The sequence below is a fragment of the Cebus imitator genome, unplaced genomic scaffold (assembly GCF_001604975.1).
Source record: "Cebus imitator isolate Cc_AM_T3 unplaced genomic scaffold, Cebus_imitator-1.0 Scaffold161, whole genome shotgun sequence".
NCBI lineage: Eukaryota > Metazoa > Chordata > Mammalia > Primates > Cebidae > Cebus > Cebus imitator.
In genome coordinates this window covers 2,953,724-2,979,914 of record NW_016107476.1, presented here as the reverse complement: position 1 = coordinate 2,979,914, position 26,191 = coordinate 2,953,724, and the positions used below count along the sequence as shown (strand labels likewise).

Genomic DNA, 26,191 nt, shown 5'->3' with positions numbered 1-26,191 from the left:
AGTGGGTACCTGACATTGTCAATTGCACTAAAGCCTATGCATACTAAGCTTTTTTCCTATTCATACATACCTACGATAAAGTTTAATTTAATTTAGTTAATCTGGCACAGCACATTGATGTCCATCAAAACACTTTTTCTGTCTGTCTTCCACCTACAACTTTAATGCCTTTTCTGTCTTAAATAAACACTTATATTGTACTGTGGCTGCAACTTTTGCAGTTTGAGGTATACAGCATAACTAGTACAAATTTATTTTTCCTTCTTCACAATTTCATGGATAGGAGATTCATTTTTACCATAGATCTTAGCAACCTCTGCATACATATTTTTTTCTTTCCTTATTTAAAATGTTTACCTTATTTAGTTAATGGAGTAATTTATGGCTTCCCTTTAGCATATCTGAATTGCCTGCATCACTACTCCTACACATTGGAGCCATTATTAAGTAAAGGTTACTTTACCACAGTAGTGAGATACTGTGACAGTCAGTCTGATAACTGAGACCTTTACTAAGTGAGTAACAGGTAGGTACCACAAACAGCTTGATTCTGCTCAACAAAGGGATGATTCATATCCAAGGCAACGTGGGAGCAGAATAATATGAGATTTCATCATGCTTCTCAGAACAGCACGTAACTTAATATTTATGAATTGTTTATTTCTGAAATTTTCCATTTAATAATTTTGGACTGGGCTTGACCACAGGTTACTAAAACCATGGAAAATGGAGGATTGTTATACAGCAAATCCACTCTAGCATGCTCACTATTATGAAAATATTAATAAGTTCCTCCACAGTGTGCAGTGTGATGTGTGAGGTTTCCATGTCAATTATAAAAGTGATTGCTTTTCCCACACTTCAGTACGTTCGCAGGATATAATGTTCTTACCAAGGTAATAAAGTCTGTATTCTACAAGAGCACTAACAAATCAATAAGCTTTCTCTTTTCTAACTTGATCTAGCATCCTTTATCTTCAGTCCTTTTGGGAACCCAACCGTGTGAATACTTGCAAAGCGAGTTTCACAAGAGGGGTGGTCAAGCCCAGACACGGGGACGGGGACGCCTGATAGAGGGAAGTTGAGATAAAGTTGAGTCAGGAACACAAAAAAGGAGAATCCTGTTAAAAGATAACCAGATGATCAGAACCAGAAAATCCTGCAGTCACAAGGAACAATGTCTCGATGTAAATGTTTTTTATGAGCACCAGGAATGACTATCACCTTTTACGACCACTGATTGTGTGTCTCTGCCATCCTTATTGTATAGAGTATGTGAATTAGTGATCTGTTTTTTCTCTTACACTGACGTAAACCAGAGCCTGAAAAATGTATATAATCGAAGCCTTTGAGAAATAAAGTTGCTGGTGGAGCACTCACTCCCCAGACCTCCTGACCCCGCTTTTCTGTCTCCTATTTTTCCTGCGTACCCCCCACTCAGGTTTTGAATCCTCTTGCTGGCCGAGAGTTCCCGCCAGACAGTCCTATATTGACTTTTAAGGTTTCTGATAGTATATTTTAGCTAGGTCCTTTAGATTTTTTATAATATGGTCTCTTTTCTTCTTTATCAAATGTTCCATATATTTGAATGGGTTGTTTTGTAAATTAAACCTAGAGAAGTCTTAGTATCCAAGAGAGAAGAGAAGAGCAGATCCTGGGGTGCAATATGAGTGCATGTTGCTGTGGAGGAGAAACTTTCACATCATATTCAAATAGGGGTGGTGCTAGCCATTAACAGCTAAAAGTGGGCCACTTCCTTAGGCTCAGATAATTCAGGGAAATTTAGAGGTACAGAATTTTTAGATGTATTAACACAGATGTCTTTAGGTTAAAAGTTTTTACTTATAATATTTAATGTTTTAAGTTGGATCTTTGCCTACATCACCACTCACGTTGGAGCCACTACTAAGTAAAATAAAGGTTACTTAATAATATTAAATCCATTTATGCCTAGTGTTCCATTATTGGAACACTAAACATGTGGAGGTTATTTATATTCTACTGCTGAAGGTCATCGACAAGGTCTGATTGCAAAAATTAAAAAATTGCAACCTCAGGCATACATGGGTTAAGTCAGTAATAACAGAGGCTAATAGTATTAGTAATAACAGACTGACAAATATTATTTCTTGTTATAATGCCTTTTTCATTTTTGGCACCAAGGTTATAATGTACTAATAAAAGATTGGAAAATCTTCCCCTCTTTTGTATAGTATCACTGTTAATTTTTTTTCTTAAGTCTTTGGTAGAATTCATCGGTAAAACCATCTGAGGCTGGATAATATTGTGGTAGCTGGGCATGAGTGAGGCGATTTTAAATCATGGATTCAGTTTTTTAAAAGGTATAGATTTGGGGAGTTTCTATTTATTCTTGTATAAGTTTTGGTAATTTGTTTTTCTCTATGATTTTTTTAATTTAGTCTAAATTTTCAAATGCATTTTTAAAAAGCTATTCACAATGTCTCTTTATATGTTTAACTGTTTTCAAGCTTTATAGTGATGTCCTTTTTTATTTATGACACAGATAATTTTACCTGCTTTTCTTTATCATTATTAAATATGCTTAGGGTTTATTAATTTGTATCAGACTTTCCAAAAGACTGACTTGTTTTGTATTGTATGCTTGTTTTCTATTTAATTAGATTCTATCTCTTTAGTAATTCTGTAATAACAACTTTTCATTATGTTCCAATGTCTATAAACAATACAGTCTTTGAGATAGAGTCCTACCTAGTTTGAAATATATTTAAATAATTGTGACAATATAAGTTTTAATCTATAGTTCAGGCATCTTTCAAGTTTTCTAATTCTCTCTCTATGCATGTGAGCAATAGTAGAATAGTAAGCATCTACCATATATTCAGAAAATCTTCGGTTTGAGCTCTAGCTGAATTTTTAGTAGCTATATTAATATGGACAAATTAACATATTTCAATCTTAGTTTTCTTGTCTGTGAAATGGTAATACAATATAATCATATTAGGATTCTTGAGAGAATTAAGAGAGAATACATCTCAACTCAGATTTTTCTAGGTTCTTGGCAAATATTGGTATCAATCCATTATTTCTTGTTGTCTTTTGTAGATATGAAAATTGAAGTGAAGTAAATAGTTCCTACAAGATAATATTTAAGTCATTAATTAAATGAGAGTAGAATTCAGATTTTAAAATTCATTTTGAGCTAAGATATTCTTACTGCACAGTTATTTATGAAAGAAGAAAAAAGCAATTAGTAATTTTCTGGTTTTGCTCTGAATTTATCACATAGAGGCTAGTCTTCACCTTTATGTGTTTCTTTTAAAACATCATATATACATTTATCCTATTTACATATCATCTTTCCCATGGACTTGCCATTTTACATTGCAGTGACATTTTAATATTTACTTCTTGATTTCATTTATAATATGATTTGTGAATATCCATATCTTTAAGCAAAATTTAGCTACCCTGCAAAAAATAAAAATAAATAATAGTCTCTGATATATAAATGTCAGCCAAACCAAGTTACAGTTTTATTTGGAAAAATGAAATATTTCAATTTTCCCTATCAGTATACTTCTCTCTTCATTGCTAGGCATTGTTATAGCAAGGAATCATTGTGATCCTGAGATAAATTAGAAAGGCAGGGAAGGCATAATAGCCCTTGCCAACCAGATTTTACATTTTGTGTTATAGATTCTATAAATGTCTGATTAAATTTTAAATTTTAACACAATATTAAAATATGTAAAAGTGGTAATGAAACAAAATATATTAATTCAAATTTTTGTAATTAAGTAGTAGTATATTAGAGTCTATTAAATCTTATGCTGACATATTAATGCTCCTTTTACATAACTGTTTATTATTTTATAACTTTTGACTATGATTTTTAGATTTTTAGTTTATTTTAATATTAAAAGGAAGGAATGCAGGAAAGAAAAGAAGAAAGGAAGGAAAGAAGGCAGGCAGGCAAGCAGATATTTCAGAGAAAAGCAAAGTAGCATGATTACATGGAACAGGATAGTCCCTTACAGGAAAATAGAAAAGCACCAACCAGAAGTAGGAATGGATGCTGAATATGGAAATATTACTTACAACTATTACACATGAATGACACAGAAAAAAATTGACTTGGGGCTATACGGATGGCTTCACAATCACTTTGGTCATCAGTAAACCAGGACATTAAGAACTGTTTGGAAAGAGAATACATTTTCAGCTGTAGGAAAGGGGCAACTGCATCAAAATAAGAAGCCCTGTTAAGAGACACAGTGCTGGGGTCACATTACAAACCAAATGGGAGGGGAGAGTTTGGAGCATCACAAAATCTTGTTGCCAGGGAAAAACATTGAAGCAAAAAGTGTACAGATCTGCCTTCACTTCCTCAGTCTGGAATAAGTTTGTCATTTATTAAGGAAAAAACTAAATTAAACCTATCTATACAATTGTTAAGCTTCTGATGTAACCTTTATGTTATCATCTATTTTAATCAGTGCTAGAGAAGATAATAGTGTTCTACTCATCATCAAATAAATAATACCTTGTATCTCCCATTAGAGGTAATGTGGCAATAAAAGAACATACTTAAATATTAGAATCTGGGAAAAATCCTATATTATATTTGAGTTTATGACAACTTTTCAAAATCTTTTGCTTTGTGTTATCATCTTCATTATATATGCATTGCCTAAAGGGAGATTTTAAATATCAGAAGTTGATCTAGAGTAGCATTTTTGAAGAATTCTCAATATATCAGCGATTGTATTTAGCAACAAAGAGGGATATAGTTTTATAAGATTACAGAGTTGTTCTCAAAATAATTTTATCCAACCCATTCAAATGAGTTGCTAGAGATCCTGAGAGATAAAATGACTTGGCCAAGGTCATAAAAACAGCTTATCTCAGAGTTAGAAGGATAACCCACCGCTTGTCTCACATGTTAATGTGTCTGGTGTGTAAGTTTTCTACCTATATGTTTCAAGTTTCCTTACAACACACACACCAGGAACAAAGGAACTAGCAAAATGAAGACATGTCTATATAATTAAAATCACTTACTTCAAATGATATAATTATAATTATGCGTATGAGTGTATGACCATGAGCACATTAAGTTGATGTGGAGTTATAGGTATAAAAACAGGTAGTGCTAACAGGAGATGCCATTAGATTTATAAGATATAATTATTCTAAAATCCTTATTGTTAGTACTAAGGATTGACAAATCAAGGAGGAGTATAGACATTTAATACCTTATTTTCATCAAAAATTATAATCAAATCTCATGGCTGCATCATGGATAATGTGGAACAGGTACTGACAGGAAGAATAAAACATCCAGTTAACCTATAGACTAAGCAGCCAGATTCCCCAAATCACTGGCTCCATCTCAATCTTGCATATCCTTAAAATAGTTTTTAAAAGACAGCTTATTTCAGTTACAAGAAAAATTACAGAAAGATATTTGTCAATAAGTATCAAGGGTCTGAGATTTTACCCTACTTGCAAGCTAACAAATTGGCCAGCCACATTTTCATGGATGCTGGCAGAGATACAATATCCCTAGATCAGAGAATAATATCTTTATTATTCACAGCACAGTAGGCAGCATGAGCTTCATACTTACATCTGTTCTTGTCCTTCAAGTCCCATAGAGTTGATATGGAGAAATCCAGTGGATGCTGCTGCACTTACGGTGGGCCTGTGCCACAGCTGAGGAGCCCTGAGCTTAAAAAACCTGAATCTTTCACAGGGTACTGCTGCTGATAAACATGCCCAATTTTTGCCTCAAGGGAGACCTTATCTTTATAATCCTGGAGTGCTAGCAAATTTATCTTCTGATCAAGGACTGAGAAACTATCTTTAATATCCAAGTCTGTTCCTTCACACAGACATCCTTGAAAAGATAGTCCAGAACTAAAGTTCCCAGTGCTTCTACTCAAAAGCCATGCAGAAATGTGAGAGATCAATGGGAAATTATTTCTCAACAGGTGGCTGTATCATCAGTCATTCATGAACTTGCACAAATTGCTTCAAAAGCAATTTCCCTTAATTGAACACCTAATAAATTTTATGAGGACAGCAAATAGAATGTGACAGCTTGCACTTGCTTTCAAGGGCAGGCATCTAAATACCCAGAAAAGTTCAATTCTACCTGTTATCTCAAAACTGCTCACAAATTTCCTCACAAACCATAAAAAGCCTATGTGCCTTATATCTACACATTTCTCATTCTGCACTGGTAAGAAAAAGAAAGGGAAAAAATGAAAAAAAATTGTGATGTGGTCATTTTATGAACTTCTGTTTGCTTTTATGAACTTCCTTCCAGAACTTTTTCTGGCTTCAGTAATGAAGCTGAGGTGTGCCACACGAGCTCACACATTGGGCAACTTTCTGGAGGAGGGAGATATGTTAACCCAGTTCTCTGCATGAGAGGTCCGGGGTCACATGGTCTGAAACCACTATACCAAATAACGATCTTATCAACCACTGTTATTTTTTACTGGATTGCACCTTGGGTTTACCTAGTTAGAGTTTTTCCAGGTTCATTTGAAGAAGGTGATACAGGCAGCAACCTGATGGGCACAAAGCCTTCTTCAAATTGCAAAGAAATCAGACCTCACCTCATCAACAACAGCCATGTCTGCCTCAGTAATACATTCAACAAATCCACAGTTGGAAGGAAATTCAGAGTTGGAAATAAGTCTAAATATCCTCATGATAGTAGTTTATAAAGGAATATACAACCTGTTTTCTGATGTCTGGTTCAAGGGTTAGAATTCTTAACTATTTGCCCTCTACCTAAGGTGCAACTATAGTATTTGACTCTGTCACTTTCCTACTTATGAGAATCCATACACAGAAAAGGCTGTTTAATCTTTGATGGTATTTTTAACTCTTAAAAACTCTGTTCTTATTATTATATTAACAAACAAGAAATTATAAATGGCAAGCAGGACTTTTGAAGTTTTTTTCTTTTACAGGTACATGCTTTGACTTCATATTGTATATGTAGTCTTCAGAATCATAGTGGCCTATTTGCAAAAAATGAATGTTCTTCCTAAGTCAAATAATCTTGCTTATAATCTGTTTCACACATGAAGGTGGAGTGTATATCACAGTTGCTGAGGAAACACTAGAGCTAAACATTCATTCAGTTTCATTATGAACATTCAGAATTTATGTGAATTCTTTGAAATGTGTGTCTTAACTCATTTGAAATTATTCATCTTCGCAAATAAGTAGTCACTTTTTCCCATGCTTTGTATTACCAATGTGTTGTGTAAGACAGAAATGGAGAAAGTTGGGAACTATGTTATAAGTCTTTTGTCAAATCATAACATATTCAGGAATAGATTATTGGGCTGAAGCATATTTTCTGCTTGATTCTGAGTAACTTCTTTTTCTGTTTATTGCTCCTACCTACCGGGATAATCCAAGCTGCCAAGTTGGATTTGGGCATGTGGCTTGGATTTGCCAATGTTTTGTTGCCAACCCTAGATCTAAATATGTAACTGTAATAGACTCTTTGCTGCATGCACACAGCAAGTCAATACACCAAGACACTGGCTGAAGCAGAGAAAGAGGTTTAATCACAGGATCACTGAATGAGAAAATGGGAGTAAGCCTCAAATCCATCTCCCTGAGGAGTTTGGAGCTAGAGATTTTAAGGGTTTTAGAATGGGTTAAAGTGTGGTCATTGATTTGTAGAAGAGTACAGGGCAAAGTCATGGGTCAGGGAGATGAAGAAGCTGTATTCTCATGCTGATCCAGTTTCTCTGTTGGGGGTCTTCAAACTGGTTGCTAGAATTCTAGGCCTAACAAACATCTTAAGCAATTTTNCATGGGTCAGGGAGATGAAGAAGCTGTATTCTCATGCTGATCCAGTTTCTCTGTTGGGGGTCTTCAAACTGGTTGCTAGAATTCTAGGCCTAACAAACATCTTAAGCAATTTTTAAACAAAATCCTTATGATTCTAATGTCAGAGACTCTGCCTATAGGAACAATGGAGATGCAAGTCAATTATTCAAGTCTTATGACCCCAATGTCAGAAATCCTATCTGTAGGAATAATAGATATGCAAATGGTCACCAACTAGTGCTGCAAGACTTTTAGCAAGAAGGAAGTGGACCAAACTGCAGCCTGATTAATGTTTAATTATAACTATATTTCTGTCCAGAATCCAGCATGCAATTCTTGTCAACCCTGCGGGAAGAGTTTCAAATACATCTTGCAGCTAAACACATTGATGATTTTTTCTGTGTGAAAAAAATAAATCTCTACAAAAGGGTACAAAGTCCTTTAGGGTAGCGATTAATGGACTCCTCAAAGTCTGTGTTAGAAATCCTGATTTGCGATTACTCATAATTTATGGAAATGTCAACCTACTTTCCAAAAGATAATCATAAGATAAATGCAAATTAAACTCAAATTCAAAATTCAATGACAATGTATTTGGAAAATTCTTGTGTAATAAACAGGTGTTTTGTTTTCTTTTGTTTTATTTTCTTCTATCTTTTGTTTGAATGTATAACTTTAATAGCTGAACCAGTTTAAACTGGGATAGAGATTTGTTTACTCACCTTAATCAATGCAATGCAAATGACTGATATTAGCTGTATTTTCTATGCCAATAGACAAGTTTACAACTCGTAATATCTATCATTTATTACTTTTTCTGAATATTCCTTTGTTATGACCTCAATTAAAAGGGAGAAAACAAGAAGTGCCATTTATCCACACAAATGCTTGCTTAAAAAACTTTCTGAGGCATTTTGTTATTGTCTGATGAGTTGATGACTTGCCTAAGGTATCATGATTGAAGAATCTGGATCTTCTCATAGGTAAAGCTGTCTCCAAATTCTGTTCTCTTTCTTCTGTCCTCATATGCCAAACTTTTCTATCTTATTACATAAACTGTCTCTTCCTTTATTATGTTCAGCTGTGGCTTTTTATAAATAATATCTTTAAGACACACTGCTTTTGTGTTTGTCTTAGGCCATTTTGTGCGGCTATACCAAAGTACTTGAGTGAGAGTAGATAATTTATCATGAACAAAAATTTATTTGAGGCTTATGGTTTTGGAGTCTGGGGAGTACAACATGAAGTTATTGTCACGTGGTGAGGGTCTTTTTGCTGAATCATCTCATGGCAGAAGGCGGAAGGTGGAAAGACGAGAGGGTGAGAAAAGAGAGAGGGTTTAAACTCACAGCCTGCAGCCTTTTTTATAATCTGCATTAATTTATTTATAAGGGTGGAGCCCTCATGATATAAATGCTTCCCATTAGAATACATTACCTAACACCCTTGTTTTGAGGATTGTATTAGTGTGTTTGCATTGCTATTAGTTTGGTGCAAAAGTCATTGCGGGGTTTCCCATTAAAAGCAACGGCAAAAACCGCAATGACTTTTGCACCAACCTAATATAAAGCCGTACCCAAAGCTGAGAGTAATTTATTTAATTAATAAAAGAGGTTTATCTGGCTAAGAGTTATACAGGCTGTATAAAAAGGATAGCACTTGGCTGGGAACAGTGGCTCATGCCTGTAATCCCAGCATTTTGGGAGGCTGAGGTAGGCGGATCACCTGATGTCAGGAGTTCAAGGCCAGCTTGGCCAACACGGCGAAACCCCCTCTCTACTAAAAATACAAAAATTAGCCGGATGTGGTGGTGGGTGCCTGTAATCCCAGCTACAGGAAGGTGAGGCAGGAGAATCACTTGAAACTGGGAGCTGGGAGGCAGAGGTTGCAGTGAGCCAAGACTGCGCCATTGCACACCAGCCTCAGTGACAAGAGCAAAACTCTGTCTCAAAAAAAAAAAAAAAAAAAAAAGGATAGCACTGGCATCTGCTACTGGCGAGTCGTCAGGAAGTTTACAATCATTGTGGAAGGTGAAGGGAGAGCAAGTGATGTCACATGGTGAGAGAACAAGAGAGAGAGGTGGTGCCACACTCTTTTAAAAAAACAGATCTCATATGAACACAGAGCAAGACCTTATTACTATGAGGAAGGCACCAAAATATTAATGAGAGATCTGCCCCCATGACTCAAATACCGCCCATCAGGCCAAACTCCAACATTAGGGAGTACATTTCAACATGATATTTGGAGGAAACAAACATTCAAAGCCTATCAGGGGTTAAATTTCCAACATATACTTTTTGTGGGACATATTCAAACTATAGCAGCATTTTTTATTAATTACTTGACATATTTAAATCAGCTCTTTACTGTGTATCTTTTTCTCATATTTATCTAGGATATATAGTTTCAAACCTCAATGTACTCAACTGATAAAAATGAAACACTTATTGACTTTTTTTAAATATTAAAAATGTAAAAATAAATGCATTTGCTTAAAACTGTGTACTAAAATGCTACTGCATAGGGGCAGTAAGCAGCTTGATGTCAGCAGAGAAAAAAATGGAAAGCTACAATTTCTTTCAAGTGCAACTTTGATCTCCATTTATCAGCCCCCCTTGCTGTACTCTATGCCTGTCTGTCAAATCAAGGGAGCAGAGGAGACATTAGGGAGAATCAATAGGTGTTACAGGGTGTTCCACAAAGCACTTGGTGCTTCATTTACTGCAAAGTGAAATATTGACTGCAGGGCCAGAGGAGGATGGCAATATGTGGTTTAAATTAGATTCAAATACTTCTTAGCCCTCAGAATACTATTAACCAGGCTAATATTGAGTAAATATTTATTAAACACCTACTGAGGAGGGGCCCTAAATGGTTACTGAATTGACAAGATTAGTCCCCAACCTTAAAGATCTAATGATCTAGCAGAAGAGTAGCCAGAATAATAGGTATAGACACTGATGAGTCTTGTGATGAAAAAGCTTCTTTCTTCATGCCCAGGGCTCACACAGTTGAGCTTTACAGATATACCAGCAAAGAAGGAAAATGGAGAAGCCAAAAAGGGCAAATCAGTGTTAGGAAAATAGTCACTAAATTGGGGGGGAAATAAGAGTGACTAATGTAATATCTTGAATAATTTTCTCTGAGTGTGGAACAGTTCTGATTTTTGATTGCCACTTCTATTCTAAAGGTGGGTGTTTCCTAAACTTTGTTGCTAACCTAACAGTCACTTTTTGCCTACCCCTGCCCCACTGGATCAGAATCTGTATGAAATGCATCGGGGAAGCTCCATTATTAACAGGTGACTTTGGTGATTTTTTGGGGATGTTTAGGAAACACTGCCATAGCTACTCCCTGCAACTCTACCATTTGAGCTTATCTCTTTCATTGAGCAGCAAGTTCTCAAAGTTTAGCATGCAAAAACAATCACCTGAATCTCTACTATTTCTACTTCAAGCCCCTTTAGTTTAACCGATCCTCTCAAAGTTTAGGGGCACTCATGTTAAGAACGTTAAGGTTCCTGAGTCCTATCTTCATAGACTTGAATTGAGTGGGCCTGCTGTGGAGCCCATTAGTCCTCCTTTTGATAAGAATGGTAGGGTAAGAGATTCTGATGAAGGTAATCCTTGGAAGGTACTTTGAGAAATATTGGCTCAAATAGTCTTTATTCCTCTTGAAAAGAAACACATTACACTCTTGTAATTTGGTGCAAAAGTAAGATTTGAGAATTGGATTTTATTCCAGGTTATAAATCTAGCAGACTAAAAACTTATAGTGAGGACAGGAGGGTGTTTTTTTTTTCTTTTTCTGTTCTGCTCAATGTATGCCCAACACCAAAGAGAATGGTTTTACATAGTAGATGTCCCCAAACTAGTTATAGACTTGATGAATCAACTCAATGCGTAAGGACATTATGTTCGTCACTTTTGCATGCTCCTTATACCCTGTAATGAAGTGTTATAGCCAAAAGGAATTTACAAACAGATTTGCAAATGGCGAGCAGGGTGGCAGTGATAGGAGTAGAAGGGCCAACTCTGAAACACATTGGACCTTCAGGAGGAACAAAAGAGGATCAATAAAGGGAAGCAATAATGGATAGCCTCACCCTGAACTCCCACTCTGCCAACCTTACTGGCTGTCCAAGGCTATCCTACCCTTGGTCACTGTTCTGGTTTCCTAGGGCTGCTGTAGCAAAGTATCACAAACTGGGTGGCTTAAACAACACAACTATAGTGTCTTACAGTCAGGGAGGCTAGAACCAAGATTAAGGTGTTGGCAGGATTGCTTCCTTGTCAGGGCTATGAGGAAGAATCTGTTCTGTGCCTCTCTCTTGGCTTCTGGCAGTTTGCTGGCAATCTGCAGCATTCCTTCACTTGTAGATTCATCACCACAATCTCTGCCTTCATCTTTACATGGATTCTTCCTGTGTCTGTGTCTGTCTCACTGTCTGATTTCACTTTATTAAAAAAAATAAGGATGGCCGGGCACAGTGGCTCACGCCTATAACCCTAGCACTTTGGGAGGCTGAGGTGGGTGGATCACCTGAGGTCAAGTGTTCTAGACCAGCCTGGCCAACATAGCAAAACCCCATCTGTATTGAAAATACAAAAAATTAGTCAGGTGTGGTGGTGCACACCTGTAATCCCAACTACTAGGGAGGCTGAGGCAGGAGAATCAGTTGAACCCGGGAGGTGGAGGTTGCAGTGAGTGGAGATAGAGCCACTGCACTCCAGCCTGGGCAACACAGAGAGACTCCGTCTCAAAAATAAATAAATAAGGACACAATTATGTTAGCTTAGAGTACACCTTAATGACCTCATGTTAACTTGAACATCTGCAAAGGCTCTTTTTCCAAATAAGGTCACATTCACAGGCATTCATTACTGATTGGCCCCAGAGGCTTTATGTTGTCCCTTTTGATGAGAGGTTATACTTTTAAAGCTACAGCATGGGAATGCCAGAGGGTGAGATGAGGTGCTGATGAAGAAATACACATTTCCTCCTGTACAAGGCTGTAGCTTTCTCCTTGCCTTCCTTTATTTTCGGAACTTTCTTATGCAGGTATAAATGTATAATTTCACTGAACAGGAATGGGGTTGTGGGGGTAGGAACAATGGCATCAAATGTGTTGGGGTTACTATCGCCTTCACCTCTCAGTTCTTTTTGGCTTTGCATGGGATTCTGTGTCCCTTCTCTCAGCCCTTAATTGTTCACTTGCTCCTATGTTAGTGAGAGACCGTGGATGTTAATGAAAAAAACCCATCCTGTGGTTTGCAGCTATTTGCATTCTGTAAGGGCTGCTGCCTTCAAATGTTTCCAAGGCATTAGAATTGTTTGCTGTGGAGACACCCACCATCTGTTCCTGCTTTCACTCCTGGATGTGAGAACTGTTGTGAGGACAATACAATGGCTCCTCCCAGCTGTTCCTGGAACTTAGTCTAAGTCCCTTGGGAAATGATATTTTCAGGAACTAGGGTATAGAGATTGTTGAAATGGGATTTTGGTGTAATAAATGAAATACATAACGATGTGTGTTATAATCACAAGAAATATTTTTCCCCAATTATTAGGTGCCATCTGAGAGATGAGAAAATAATGGAATGGTGTATATTAAACAACTCAGGTTCATGTAACTTTATTTTGATGTTTTCTGAATGTACTTGCTCTAAGATTGAACTGGTGTTGTTTGTAATGGATTTTCTACAACAGTTGCTCTTGGAATATGTAGGATGTCAGAGTGTTTCCCTTTGTAGATGATGAGCTCTGCACTGTGTGTGTGCCTCTTCAGGGAATAGAGCCTCCTATCAAAACTTACTACAGCATTTCAATAATATAAATGAAAGAATAATTTTGGTGAAACTAGTAGATTTGTAGGTGGCAAAAGGAACAGAGGTAGCTCCAGTTTTCAGAAAACATGCTTGATCTTCTTTTATTTTTGATAGCTCCCTTCTGGACAATCCCTTATTTCAGAGCAATGATACCATTTGTAGAGCACTTGATAGTTTACAAGGCACCTTTACACATATATTGTATTTTAAGCCACATAACAAACTTGAGACCCTGGATTTATTTTCTTCTTTTAAGCAAGAAAAAAGAGGCTTAAAGATTTTAAAGAAATTTTCTAAGACAACACTGCCAGCAAGTGGCAAAGCAGATGCCAAATAGATCTTCTAAATCCTATACTTTTCTTCCCATAACAGTTTATGATTCTCACAATGAAAGGGGAATAACATCTTGCTTACTCTGCTCTTTGGATCTCTAGATGAATCAGGAAGTGTCTCAGGTTGTTTGATTCAAAGCGGTGGTTCTCAAGCTCGTGTCCCTAAGGTAGAGGCAGCAGCAACATCACCTGTGAGCCTGTTAGATCTGCTAAACCAGAATGTATTGGTGCAGGTTCCAGAAATCTCCTTTCACCTGTCCTCCAGGTGATTTTGATGGATAATAATTGCTTGATAAGCTCTGACTTAGAGGAAACAGTCTCACACATGCCCTCCAACTCTTCTCGTAGAATGCAGCATTTAGTTTGGAAACAGTTTCTGATGCTAGGTAAGAAGGATTTTCTTGTCATTTAGAGCATCAAAAGGTTTTTCTGTATGACAGACAAACATGGACAAAGGCAATGAGTGGATGGGTGAGAAGAGTAAAGGGAAAATTATGGGCTGAGAGACCGTGTCATTCTGGGGGACTGTTGAGGACCTCACATCTTGGGACTTCTGTGCTGAGAAAAATAAAGCAGGGAAGGAAATGCAGAAAGAACTGAATTTTAAATTTCCACTTCCCAATTGTATCCAAGACTAATTCTCTGACCTTTTTCCTGAAATGCCACTGCCTTTTAGAATTGGTAATTCCAGCAGCCTATTGATTCAACGAATCAATTGATTTATTCTACTAAAATTACAAACACAAAAAAATAGAGGGTAAGCCTCATAGTAGAAATCATAAATTTCAAGGAACTAGATCTCTACTTTGACTCTGTAAGGCACTTGGCTAAAGTGGAAGTAAGACATGCTTGCTGGATCTGAATGCTACCGAGTGTCTCTGGGCCAGCTCCTAAGAGGTCTGCAAATAAAGAATTCAAAGAGACTCCGTGGGTTTGAAATAACTAATAGCAGAGTATTAAACCAAAGTTAATTGCTCCCCATAAAGCCCAACTTGCTCAGAATCAACCTTCTTCATGGATGTTTTCCAGCCATCAGCATATTTCATGAGTATTTGCCGTACAATTGTAACCAAAACACTTATTGGGTAGAAATCACCTGGATTATCAATTCTGTTCATTTAAAAAATTAGTAGAGAAATGCAATGTATCTACACAGCAGTGAAAGTCCTATTTTGGTCCACATAATGACCAAAGTTGAAGTTTAGCTGCCAGAAAACTTTTCGTTATATAAGAAAGTAGCCCTGCTCCTGAGTATGAGACAGAAAATGTATATAAATATTACTATACATTTGATGTCGCTAATGCTAATGGATTTATTTACATACATAAATTTTGCATAATAATAGACTTTTTTCATTTTGTATATCCAGGATAAAACTGTAAATCCCCTGTGCTGTTTGGACCCCCAAGTTGATGTAACTGTAATACAATTCTGACACTACATGGAGTTAGTATCATTTTGTCAATACTGCTTTGATAGGTATAATGACAAGGGAAATACTATGTTTTGGTTTGTGGGGAGCCTGATATGCTGAAAGACAGGCTCAAGTGCTGCAGCCCTCCCTGCAGTGGCTTCATCAAAGGCCTAGTGCCCCTCCAAGCCCCTTGACTTTGGCTTGGCGCGCTAAGTTGTTTTGGTCTATTACATGTCGGTAAAATCGACCAAGAGTGAGTTTCAACTCTAGGCCTTAAAGGCCTCATATGTTTCTGCTTGTGCTTTTCCACCTCAGGCCTCACTATGAGAAGAGTTTTCATGAGGTGTTGCACATTCAGCCTTGGCCCCAAATGAGGCATGTGGCATAGAGGTGAGTCAGCCAAGCCCACCCTAGATCATCTGACTCGCAGGTATGTGAACTGCACTATCCAACTTCAGATTTGGTGAAATAAAATTGTTTTTGACAGTATGTGTTTTGACAATTGCTAATGAGTAAAAGAAATTTTCTTGTTCTTTTCAGAGTTAACTGTGAAGGGCTCGAGTTCACCAATATGCTATAATAAGAGATGAAATTTTTCTTTTTTTCCCTCTACTTTTGATTCTTTAAAGAGAGTTAAACCTCACAGATGGCCCAGGGCTGAGAAGCTAGGACAGAGTCAGCCAAATGAACAGCCATGGGTATGCTCTAATCTGTCAATAAAAGCAAATTCCTTGGGCTAACTCTTTAATGTAGAGATTAGTTCTGTTTTGGCAAATTGGACCTGGGTGTTTGAAATAAAATTCTTAATGTTATCTACAATTTGCTTTAAAATATGGCTTGGGTTTTATATATATATATATAAATATAATATAACATATATTATTTGAATTTTAGAACTGAGTTTTTTCCTTCATCCTTTTCATATATATATTTTATTTATATATATAATATATATATTTTTATATATGCTATATAAATAAAAAATATATATTATATATATACACGTATATATATTGTATGTGTGTTGGTTTTAAGTCTATCCTCTGAATATCATTAGTGATCATTTGAGTCCCCTAATCAAGAATATACATGAAAAGGCCGACTTTGTTAACATTCTAGTGTTTATTACGAAATTCAGGCTCCAGAAGTATCCTTCAACTAACTTTATTTTTGATCAACTCCAGATAGTTTGTTAATTAGTGTAATATAAGGAATAATTTTAATTGTTTACTAAAATGGTGTTAATTATGTGTAGACTTGCTAGAACATTGTCTATATTTCTGTCTTTGCATAAATCAGGACAGGAGGTCTGGAGAAGGCCAGATTCTGTACCTTTTAGAGTGGTACTCTGAGTACAGGATTACTTCTGATTCATGTGTTCAGTCACTTTTTGAGGATTCTGAAATAGTATCATATCCACCTTACATAGAGATTTCAGGCAAAACATTTATTAAATGCAGAGAAGAACAAAATTATGTTTACATTTCTATAAATGTGGCATGTGTAGCAGAATATTACCCATGACCTGTAACATACCACTTGGTTCTGAGGTCCCAGGGGAGAGAAGTTAGACAGCTTTTTCTATATCTAACTATTGGATGTTACCAATATCTACCAAAGCAACCTAATAGTTGTGCAATTTACCTTAGTCCAGTATAAAATTGTTTCATAAAGAGGTTTAGTTAAAAGCTATTTAAAAGTAGAAGGAATAAAAGGTGGCATATTATTTTAATGAAATTCTATTCAGCAACATAAAAATAATGCTTTATATAATGTCTAAGATAAACCTAGATACTGAGTAAAGCAGTAAAGACATATTTTATTCAGCAATTACTATGGCAGTGGGAAAGAGAAACTAGTGTCACTTGAACTTTGCTGAAACAAAAGGCAGGAGACTGTTAAAGGCTGGAGTGTGCTAAAAGAAAAGCACTGAAGGGTGTTAAGGAGGAGTTTGGTCCATGTGACTAAGCCATCTGGTTTGCTAATTGGTGCTTATCTGGAAGAGAAACAAGATTCTCCTATTTGGATGACAGGAGGCAGTAGTACATAGTGGAGCAAGGCATCCACTAAAGTTAGGACCTTATCTTCCCATGAGAACTGTTATCAAGAGTGAGAGAGCTGTCTCCTTTTGGGTATGCACTCCAAAAAGATAGCTTTCCGGTTTTGAGGGGATAGTTTTCAACGGTGAAAGATTCATATCTCAAGGGGGAAGAGAAAGGATTTATAAATGCAAGCTTTCTAAAGAAACTGCTCTAAGATGAGTTGAGGGGCCTGTAATATTCTATTCAGCAACATAAACATATTGTTTTATATAATGTCAAAGATAAAGCTGGATACTAGGGAAAGCAGTAAAAGGCAAATTTTATTCAGTAATAACTATAGGAATAGGGGACAGAACCCAGTGTCTTCTGAACTTTCATCATTATTTTTGCTGAAAAGACCTAAATTTTCCTGGCAACATCTAGATTTATCAGGCAGGTATTTTAAGGAGGACAAAGGTCATCCTAGTGTCACAGTCTTAGGCTGCTGACATGCTAGAGCTTGTCAAGTCCCTCAATGCCGAAGTTTGGTTGGATAATTACGTGCTAAGAGAGTTTTCTGTTTTTTTGTTTGTTTGTTTGTGTTTTTTTTCAGTTGTTAGTAACAAGAAGGGTGAATATCAAAAACATTAGGTGGCTCTACATTTCATATTAGAGCATTTTACTGCATATATATTCTACCCCAATTCAAATAACTACTCATAAGAACAATGTCAAGATAATGGAAAGATTTATGTCTTGTCCTACCTTTTCAGAGCTCTGATTCTTGTCCAGAAATTCTTTTTAAATCAAATTATAGAATGTAGACTGCCAAATTTTAATTTCCTGGTTGTCCGTTTGCAGTTTCTAGGAAGTTGATTTTTTTCATATACTTTAGAAAAAATATATGCACTACAAGTATCATTCACATAGATTAAGAAGTGAAGCCATCTCATTGGAGATTTGCAATGACAGCTAACCCATTCCCACATGACCATGCTAGAGCTAGCTCAGAGGGGTAAAGCAATTTGACTAAAGTCATGTATATAGCTAACCACAGCATCCAACTAGAAACTAGAACTCCATTTTCTTACAATATATTCTAGTATTTAATTTCCACACATGTGTAGATGTGGGGTTAAAATAAGAGATTCCTTCAGTATCTTATAATATAAATTCAATGTATTTATTATCAGAGAAATTTTATTTATCATCCTGTTTTTAAAATGGAAATTCAGAAAAATAGATATTTTAAATGCTTTTATTTCTCCTTTAAATTCTGAAATAACATATAAAAATTGATTTAACTTATATCTATTCCATACTTTTAACAGTTTAGCCAACTCTTCAGGCTTAATCTTTATTTTTACTATAACTTTCCCATTATTATCTACATTTATTTGAATTTTAGAACTCTGAGTTTTTCTCCTTCAACATCCTTTTCATTAATATTTAAGACAGGTTCCCACAGCTTCAAACTCAGTCAAAGTGAACTAAGTGTTGATGTTAATAATGTAAGCTTTCTGAGACTTAAATCTGAAGGTCAGGTTGAGATGCATGCCACCAGGGTCAATGTGGAATGTCCAGAAGTGGCATACTTGATGAAAGAAATAAGAACTTAGTGAGACTATGCTCAAGAGATTCTGGATCATCTCCTGATTTAAATTTCAGGTTCCTATACAGTAGAAAGTAATGTAAATGCAATTCTTTTTTGAAGAGTGAAGTACATGAAATATTATACTCTGCAGCATGCACTACACCCAATGCCTTTTTTGTTGTTGTTTTAAATCTGTACCTGTTCACACTGCTGATTCTTAGGGAACCAAACATATTAGAATGTGAACAATCACTTCTGGTTTCCCACTATATTTTTTTGAATTGCATGTCAGGAGGTGTAACGTTTGGATAAATTCAGAACATAATGAAAGAAAGAAGGAGAGGAGAGAACTCTGATGAGTTCATGGTTTTATTCTTTTGTTGCAGGGAAAAGAGACAAATTATTCTGGTGACTGTAGACTGGAATCCTGGAATTAGGTTCATACCATTTTTGGGTACCATCTTTGGCTTTTTCTAGTTCAGCAAATATGCTTTTAAATTCACTCTCCATGCTAACATAATTAATGCAAGTTGCACCTTGAATTCATTTCAATGTCTTCCTTTATCTCCACCAAGGGCTGTTGCTAAGTGGGTATTGAACCATATATCAGAGGAGAGAGAGATCATTACCCCAAAACATACCCACTCTGCCTCCATGAAGACGCTTAGGCAGGATTCAATTTTAAGGAAAAGAGCCAGGAGCACAAAGAGCCGAGAGACTGAAATAGTTTAACTCAAAAGGGGCTTAGAGTATTACCTAAAATGACTGCATAACTTATTTAAATCAGATAAGTTTAAAACGCATTATGTGTATACATATATACATACACGCATACATAAATGTGTTTATGTATGTGTCACTGTGTGTGTGTGTGTGTGTGCGCGTGTGTGCCACCACCAAAGCAGCAAGTGGTGGCTTGGACCCAGATTATTTAAAAAACAAAGGAGTGGCACTTTTCTACCCATTAAATTGATTATGTAAAATTTGCAGTGGAGCTGCATTTTCTATCCTAGATTATTCTTTAATTGCTTTAAATTGCCTTTAATTATATCTCCTCTTTGACTGAAGTATCACTAAGATTTAGTTTCCAGAAAAATCAAATGTATGCAAGGTGTACTCAGTAACTAATTTTTGATGTAGGAGTACAGATATTTATTCAATATACTGATTTCCTTTCTTTTGGGTGTATACCCAGCAGTCACGTTGCTGGATCATATGGTAGCTCAATTTTTAGTTTTTTGAGGAACGTCGAAACTGTTCTTTAAATGATGACTAATTAAAATTCTGTCAATTTCTTGAAGATGGTAGACCTGAGTTTCAACTGAAATTCCACTATCACATGTAGTCAAATATAATATGAATACTTCTATGCTCTCCATTTAATGTGATGAATAATGGAAGCCTTGGGACAAAAGGAAAAGTCTTTATTCTTCTGCACGACTCCACTATTAAAGCATCATTGCTTCTAGGTGAAGGATATTACCTCAAAGCATAGGTAAGAGGTGAACAACTCAAAGGAGATAAAACATACAAGGTTAATATTAGAGAGCCATTATTCCAAACTGAGAGAGGTTCCTGGAGTCTTGAGGGTGAGCAACCATAGGGGATTTTCATCTTCAGAGAGGTGAGTGCGCAATGGCATTCAGCAATACCCCTAAGCACTACATTGGCTGTGGGCCTGTGAATGAATTATGCTGAAGAGCTTGGTTATCTTTGCATAGAACATTTTTCAAGGAAATTCTGACAAGAAGTGTAATCATACTTCTATCCTCTCACACAATTATCAGAGGGGAAATAGTTTTAGCAAGAACATGACAGATGTAAGGTTTATTGTTTACTAAACATGTACTATATCATTAGTAATTTTCATAGAATCCCAGAATATGTCAGGAAATTTCATTAATTGATATTCATCTTGATGTATCTTTGCAAGAGATTTGAAAGCAAGCATTGCATATTATGGCAGGAAAATGTATGATTTATAGGTATGAAGTTCAAGTTGGCTAAATTCGTGAAGCACATCCCTTCCTTCCTATAGGAAACTAAAATTCCTTTGACAAAATTTCTAAAGAAATGGACTTTCCATCTCACTTCTATATAGTAGCTGATGGCTATAGTTCTTGAGTGCTCAGAAATTTCATTCTTAGATGCTAATTTGTTCCATCATAAATCAATTTAAGGTAGACATAGTTAACAGAGAAAACTAGTAATCCTTTCAAACATCTGTCAAGACTCTACTACCTTGTATGTGTGGCCTCCAGCTAGTCGAGCATCACTACATTATCAAGGACAGCATCATGAAGTGGAGGGGATAAGGTACCTAGCGATCAGTTAATAAAAGCTTATGGGTTTGATGCCCTCAGCAGTGTGCGTCAGGGGCCACTTGTGGGCCTAATGAATTGTGCTACATTAAACAAATCATGAAGTTTTACCAATCTTGAAAAGCAATTTTTACATAATTTATAAGAAATGAAAGCAAAGCTGTACCAAAAGGAGTGTGCTACTGACAAAACTCAAAACAGTAAGTTTTGATGAAGTTAATATACTTAAGTCTATTCCTGCGATAAAACATGGTTTGTTTCAGGTTAAAGGATACATATAATCCTGGGAGTTTTGCCAAATACAAAATAAATTTTTCTATTTGGCAAATGAATATTTTCAAAGGTTCTTTCTAAACCTTTTTCTAAACCAATTTTGCTAAGAATGTCTTCTAAGAGAGCATGGAAAAAACATACTCTGTCTTTATAGACTCTAGGGTATCAGAAAGTGGGACAAGTCATAGAGGTTTACGTAATCTCAGCATTCTTTTTTATTTATATATATTTTTTATGGCATTTTAGGTTTTGGGGTACATGTGAAGAACATGCAAGATTGTTACATAGATACACACATGGCAGTGTGATTTGCTGCCTTCCTCCCCTTCACCTGTATCTGGCATTTCTCCCCATGCTATCTCTCCCCAACTCCCCACCCCCAACCGTCCCTCCCCTATTTCCCCCCAACGGACCCCAGTGTGTGATGCTTCCCTCCCTGCGTCTATGTGTTCTCATTGTTCAACACCCGCCTATGAGTGAGAACACGCAGTGTTTGATTTTCTGTTCTTGTGTTAGTTTGCTGAGAATGATGGGAGAAGAGGAATGGGGAGTGACTGATTAAAAGTTATGTTGTGATGAACTGTTTTGGAACTATATAGAGGTGAGGTGGTAGTTACATAACATTGTGAATGTACTAAATGTCACAGAATTATACTACTTTACATGCCTTATTAATCTGTATTTCATCTGAATTACTAAAAATTATTAAAACCTCGCCTTTATATTATGCCCTGGAAGGCCCCACACGAGCCAACCTCTGCCTCTCTTTACCTTATTTTGTATTCCTTTCCCCCTTGTTGCGTATGTCTCAAGCATTACTTGAGCAATCTTATTTTTTTCTGAGTCTTTGGTTTTGAGATTCCATTTTCCTGGGAACTCTTGCTGTTCTTCAGGTCTCCATTTAAGTGGTAATTCTTTAGAGAGCACTTCCCTCACCATCCAATTAATGTTACTGTTTCTGTCTACTCTGTAGCAGTTTTTATTATCTAAAATTTCTTTATTTCTGCCTCCCCTCCACAAACTCCAGTCCTGTAAATTCTATGGGGGTAGGAATTTTATATGTCTTATTCATCACAATTTACAGAACCTAAAAGAGTGTCTGAAAAAGTAGGCTTACAACAATGTAATGAACAAACTAATGAATATGGCAGTTTTAGGTAGGAATTTACTAAGTTCAAAGAGAACTAATGTGTCTCCTAAAATTTTCAAGTCCTATATGGTGTCAGCATTTTCATTGTAATTGATAGGGAAGTATTAACCAGCCATTTGAACATCTGTTACATGATATGCACTGAGCTCAGGTCTAGATACAGAAATGAGTATAAATGAACCTGTCCATGGTGTTACAGCTCTTTTAGAATATGCCTAGCAGGTTTTTCAGTTTTCACCAGAACGCCCACCTCAAAACAGAGATGAACTCCCTACTTATGTGCTTTAAAAATGAGTATATATGTGCTTTTAAAGTCATGCAGAATCATACGGATTTCCATTTCATTGAACCCTTGGAGTAATTGTATAGGCAAATCAAACGTACATAGACTTCTTCGTTAAGACAATGTATTTGTAATGGTTAGCTTTTGTTTTTCTATTTAAAATAAATGGACATGAAAAAAAAAAGGCTGAGGCGGGCAGAACACATGAGGCCCACGAGTGTGAGACCATCTTGGCCAGCATGGTGAAACTTCATCTCTATCAAAAAAATTATAGAATTAGCCAGGTGAGGTGGTGTAAACCTGTAGTCCCAGCTACTGGGGAGGTTGAGGCAGAAGAACTGCTTGAACCCGGGAGCCGAAGGTTTCAGTGAGCCGAGACGGCACCACTACACTCTAGCTTGGGCAACAGAGTGAGAACATGTCTCAAAACAACAACAACAACAACAACAACAACAACAACAACAACAACTGTATATCCCACCATCCCTGGAGAAATTTAGTTGTTACAAATTTAATTGTAAAATTGCCAAAATAGAAGTGCTGTAAAATGATGATGAAGAATGTAAAACCCTCTGTAATCTGTTGCTCAAGTGATAAATGTTTCAACACACAATTAATGTCAGATATCTTTTATATATGAAGGAGAGTGCAAACAGCTATTTTTATATTCGTGAAGGGGAGTATAAAAAGCTCTCCTTAGTATATATCATGCTATGTTGTGGTGGTTAATTTTCTTAACTGATATTTCTGACTTAAATGTGTAATTTCAATTAAAAGTGAGTATTTCCTTTGCTTGTATTTAAAATTAAGAGCCACAGCGATATTGAGTTTTTGTATAAGGCGTAACGGCAGTTGATTTTTTTCTTTTTCAGAAACAGCCTCTCTTGGAGGTAAACACTTAGAGGAATCCGCAAAGGATAGACTTAGGAGAGAAAGTATAGTACCTGGTGTTTTTGTTTGTGGGAACCTTTTCTTTTTCCAATTTCTCTGTAACGACCTTCTATGTTTTTGCTTGCCTGCCATTCTCTTACTAGGCTGGTAGTTTTTATTTTCCTCTAAATTCTTCACATCAAATAAATAAGTATTGTGTAAAAAATTCATACCAAATCTATAAGATTACTGGCAAGGAATACATAGGGGCTTCCTACTATATGTGTAACTTTTTATTACTAAAAGGTACTGAAGAAAGGCCAGGTGTGGTAGCTCACACCTGTAGTCCCAGCACTTAGGGAGGCTGAGGAGGGAGGATCCCTTGAGGCCAGGAGTTCAAAGTTACAGTAAGCTATGATAGTGCCACTGCACTCCAGCCTGGGTGACAGATTTTGTCTCTAAAACAAAAAAACAAAAACTAGTTGGTAGATGTGAGCTTTATTTTCTATATGTTTGAAATAATTTGTAATATTCACTGCATTCTCTGTCTTCTGCTTCTTCCACATAATAAATGTCCTTAGCTTTCTTGTTTCTTTGTTATCTTCTCTTTTCCTGTCCACTTGGAAGTCATCAGTTTCTTTCTCTCTGTCCTTAATTGGATTACTTTTCTTTTGGCCTTTGGGCACAGAGTCTGTTTGACCTCTGGACCCCTCTACCTGGAGAAGGAACTTTATCTTCCCTGTCCTGCTGTCCGCACCCTTAGAAACCAGTAGCCAGTTAGATTTTTGTTGTAGATAGAATTTGCTGTTTCTGAAACCCAAATACAGTTATCAGTTTAAGGTAAAAAGACAAGAGTATATATTTTTCCTGAAGCATATAAAATAATCTCAGGTAAACCACACATATGCAGGATTATGGGCCAGCTGAATTTGCTGCCAACTCCAAAGTTTGAATTTTTTCATGATTTAACTGTCAGGCTATGAAACCTAAGATGCTTATCACCAACTTGTGGCAGATACTTTAAAAATACTTTTTTATTTTTTGTGTTTACTGGCAATGTATGTTGGCTAATCTGTTAGATTAAATGGGATTTTTCCTCATGTAAAAGTTGTCAAACACAGATGTGCTTCTGTTAGCTATAAGTTCATGCTGCTTTGCTCAATAAAATTATTTCACTTCCCAACCATCTTTCTTTTTCATTCTTACTGGCTCCTTTTTTTTTTTTTTTTTTTTGGCATTTTTTTTTTTTTTTTTTTTTTTTTTTTTTTTTTCGTTTTCGGTTTTTTGGTCCTTGTTATGCTGCTGCTTTCTTGTTGCCTGGGTTCGTGCGGTCGTGTTTTTTTTTTGCTTTGTCCGGCTGATCTATTTCTGTTTTTTTTGGTTCTGCTTTCTTTCCCGGTTTCTTTTTCCTATTTTGTTCTTCTCTTTTTTCCGCTTTCTTACTGCTGTGTGTGATGCTCTCGTCTTTGTTTCCCTTTATTCTTGTTGTTCTTCATTTGGTTGTGGGTGTGAACCTTGGGTTTTTGATTTTCTGTTCTTTTGTTATTTTGTTGGTGTTGTTGTTTTTGAGTTTCGTGTATTTCCTTCTAGAGGTGCTAAACTCCTTGTTTTTGATGTCTTCTTATTATTCCCTTGTTTTTATTTGGGACATTTTCGCTGTGTAGTTTGTCCTTGTTTGGCTTTTGGGTTGGTTGCAGGTCTTTGTTTTTGTTCATAGTGGTTTGGTTTTCGTTTTTGTGCTTTTGTCCTTTTCGTCGTCCTGTTTATTCTTTTTTTTTTCTATTTTTATTTGTGGGGTTGGTGGGTTAATTTTCATTTCTCTTTCTTGGTCTTTGATGTGTCTCCACTGTGTTATCCCCTTTTGTTGAACTTTTTTGTTCTGGGGTCCATGTTGTGGATGTGTTGGTTTTTTTCCTCGTTCTCTGTGTGTTCTGTTGTTTTGTTGTTTTTTTTTTTTCTTGTCTGTGGTGTTAGGCTTAGTATCTTGTTTTGTTTTTTCTTTCTGTTTTTTTTTTTCCCCCGTTGTAGTCTCTGCTAGGCTCTGGTTTCTGTAGTTTGCCTTTTTATTTCGGTGTGTTCGCGTCATTTGTCTATGACTTCTGAGTGTCAGGATTCCACATTTGTTTTTCTGTTTTTGCATTTTTTTGTTTGGTATTATACCTTTTAGTTGGTCCTTTTTTCTTTAGAGGGCGTTTTCTGTTTTTTTTTTATTGCTGTATTTTGTGTTGTTGTGTTAATGTGCCTGGTTTTTTTTTT

General features: G+C 36.2%; 1 long non-coding RNA gene and 1 other non-coding gene across 2 annotated transcripts; one reads left to right on the top strand and one right to left on the bottom strand.

The window, feature by feature from the left end:
- Positions 1 to 1,122: 1,122 nt before the first annotated feature.
- LOC108314790 lies at positions 1,123 to 26,064 on the bottom strand. Its single transcript, XR_001829659.2, has 3 exons — positions 26,054 to 26,064; positions 8,077 to 8,085; positions 1,123 to 1,248 (listed from the first exon to the last, which is right to left on the bottom strand). It is a non-coding gene; the product is annotated as an uncharacterized LOC108314790 (long non-coding RNA).
- LOC119473475 lies at positions 22,971 to 23,032 on the top strand. The gene has a single exon (XR_005202693.1). It is a non-coding gene; the product is annotated as a U7 small nuclear RNA (small nuclear RNA).
- Positions 26,065 to 26,191: the final 127 nt, after the last annotated feature.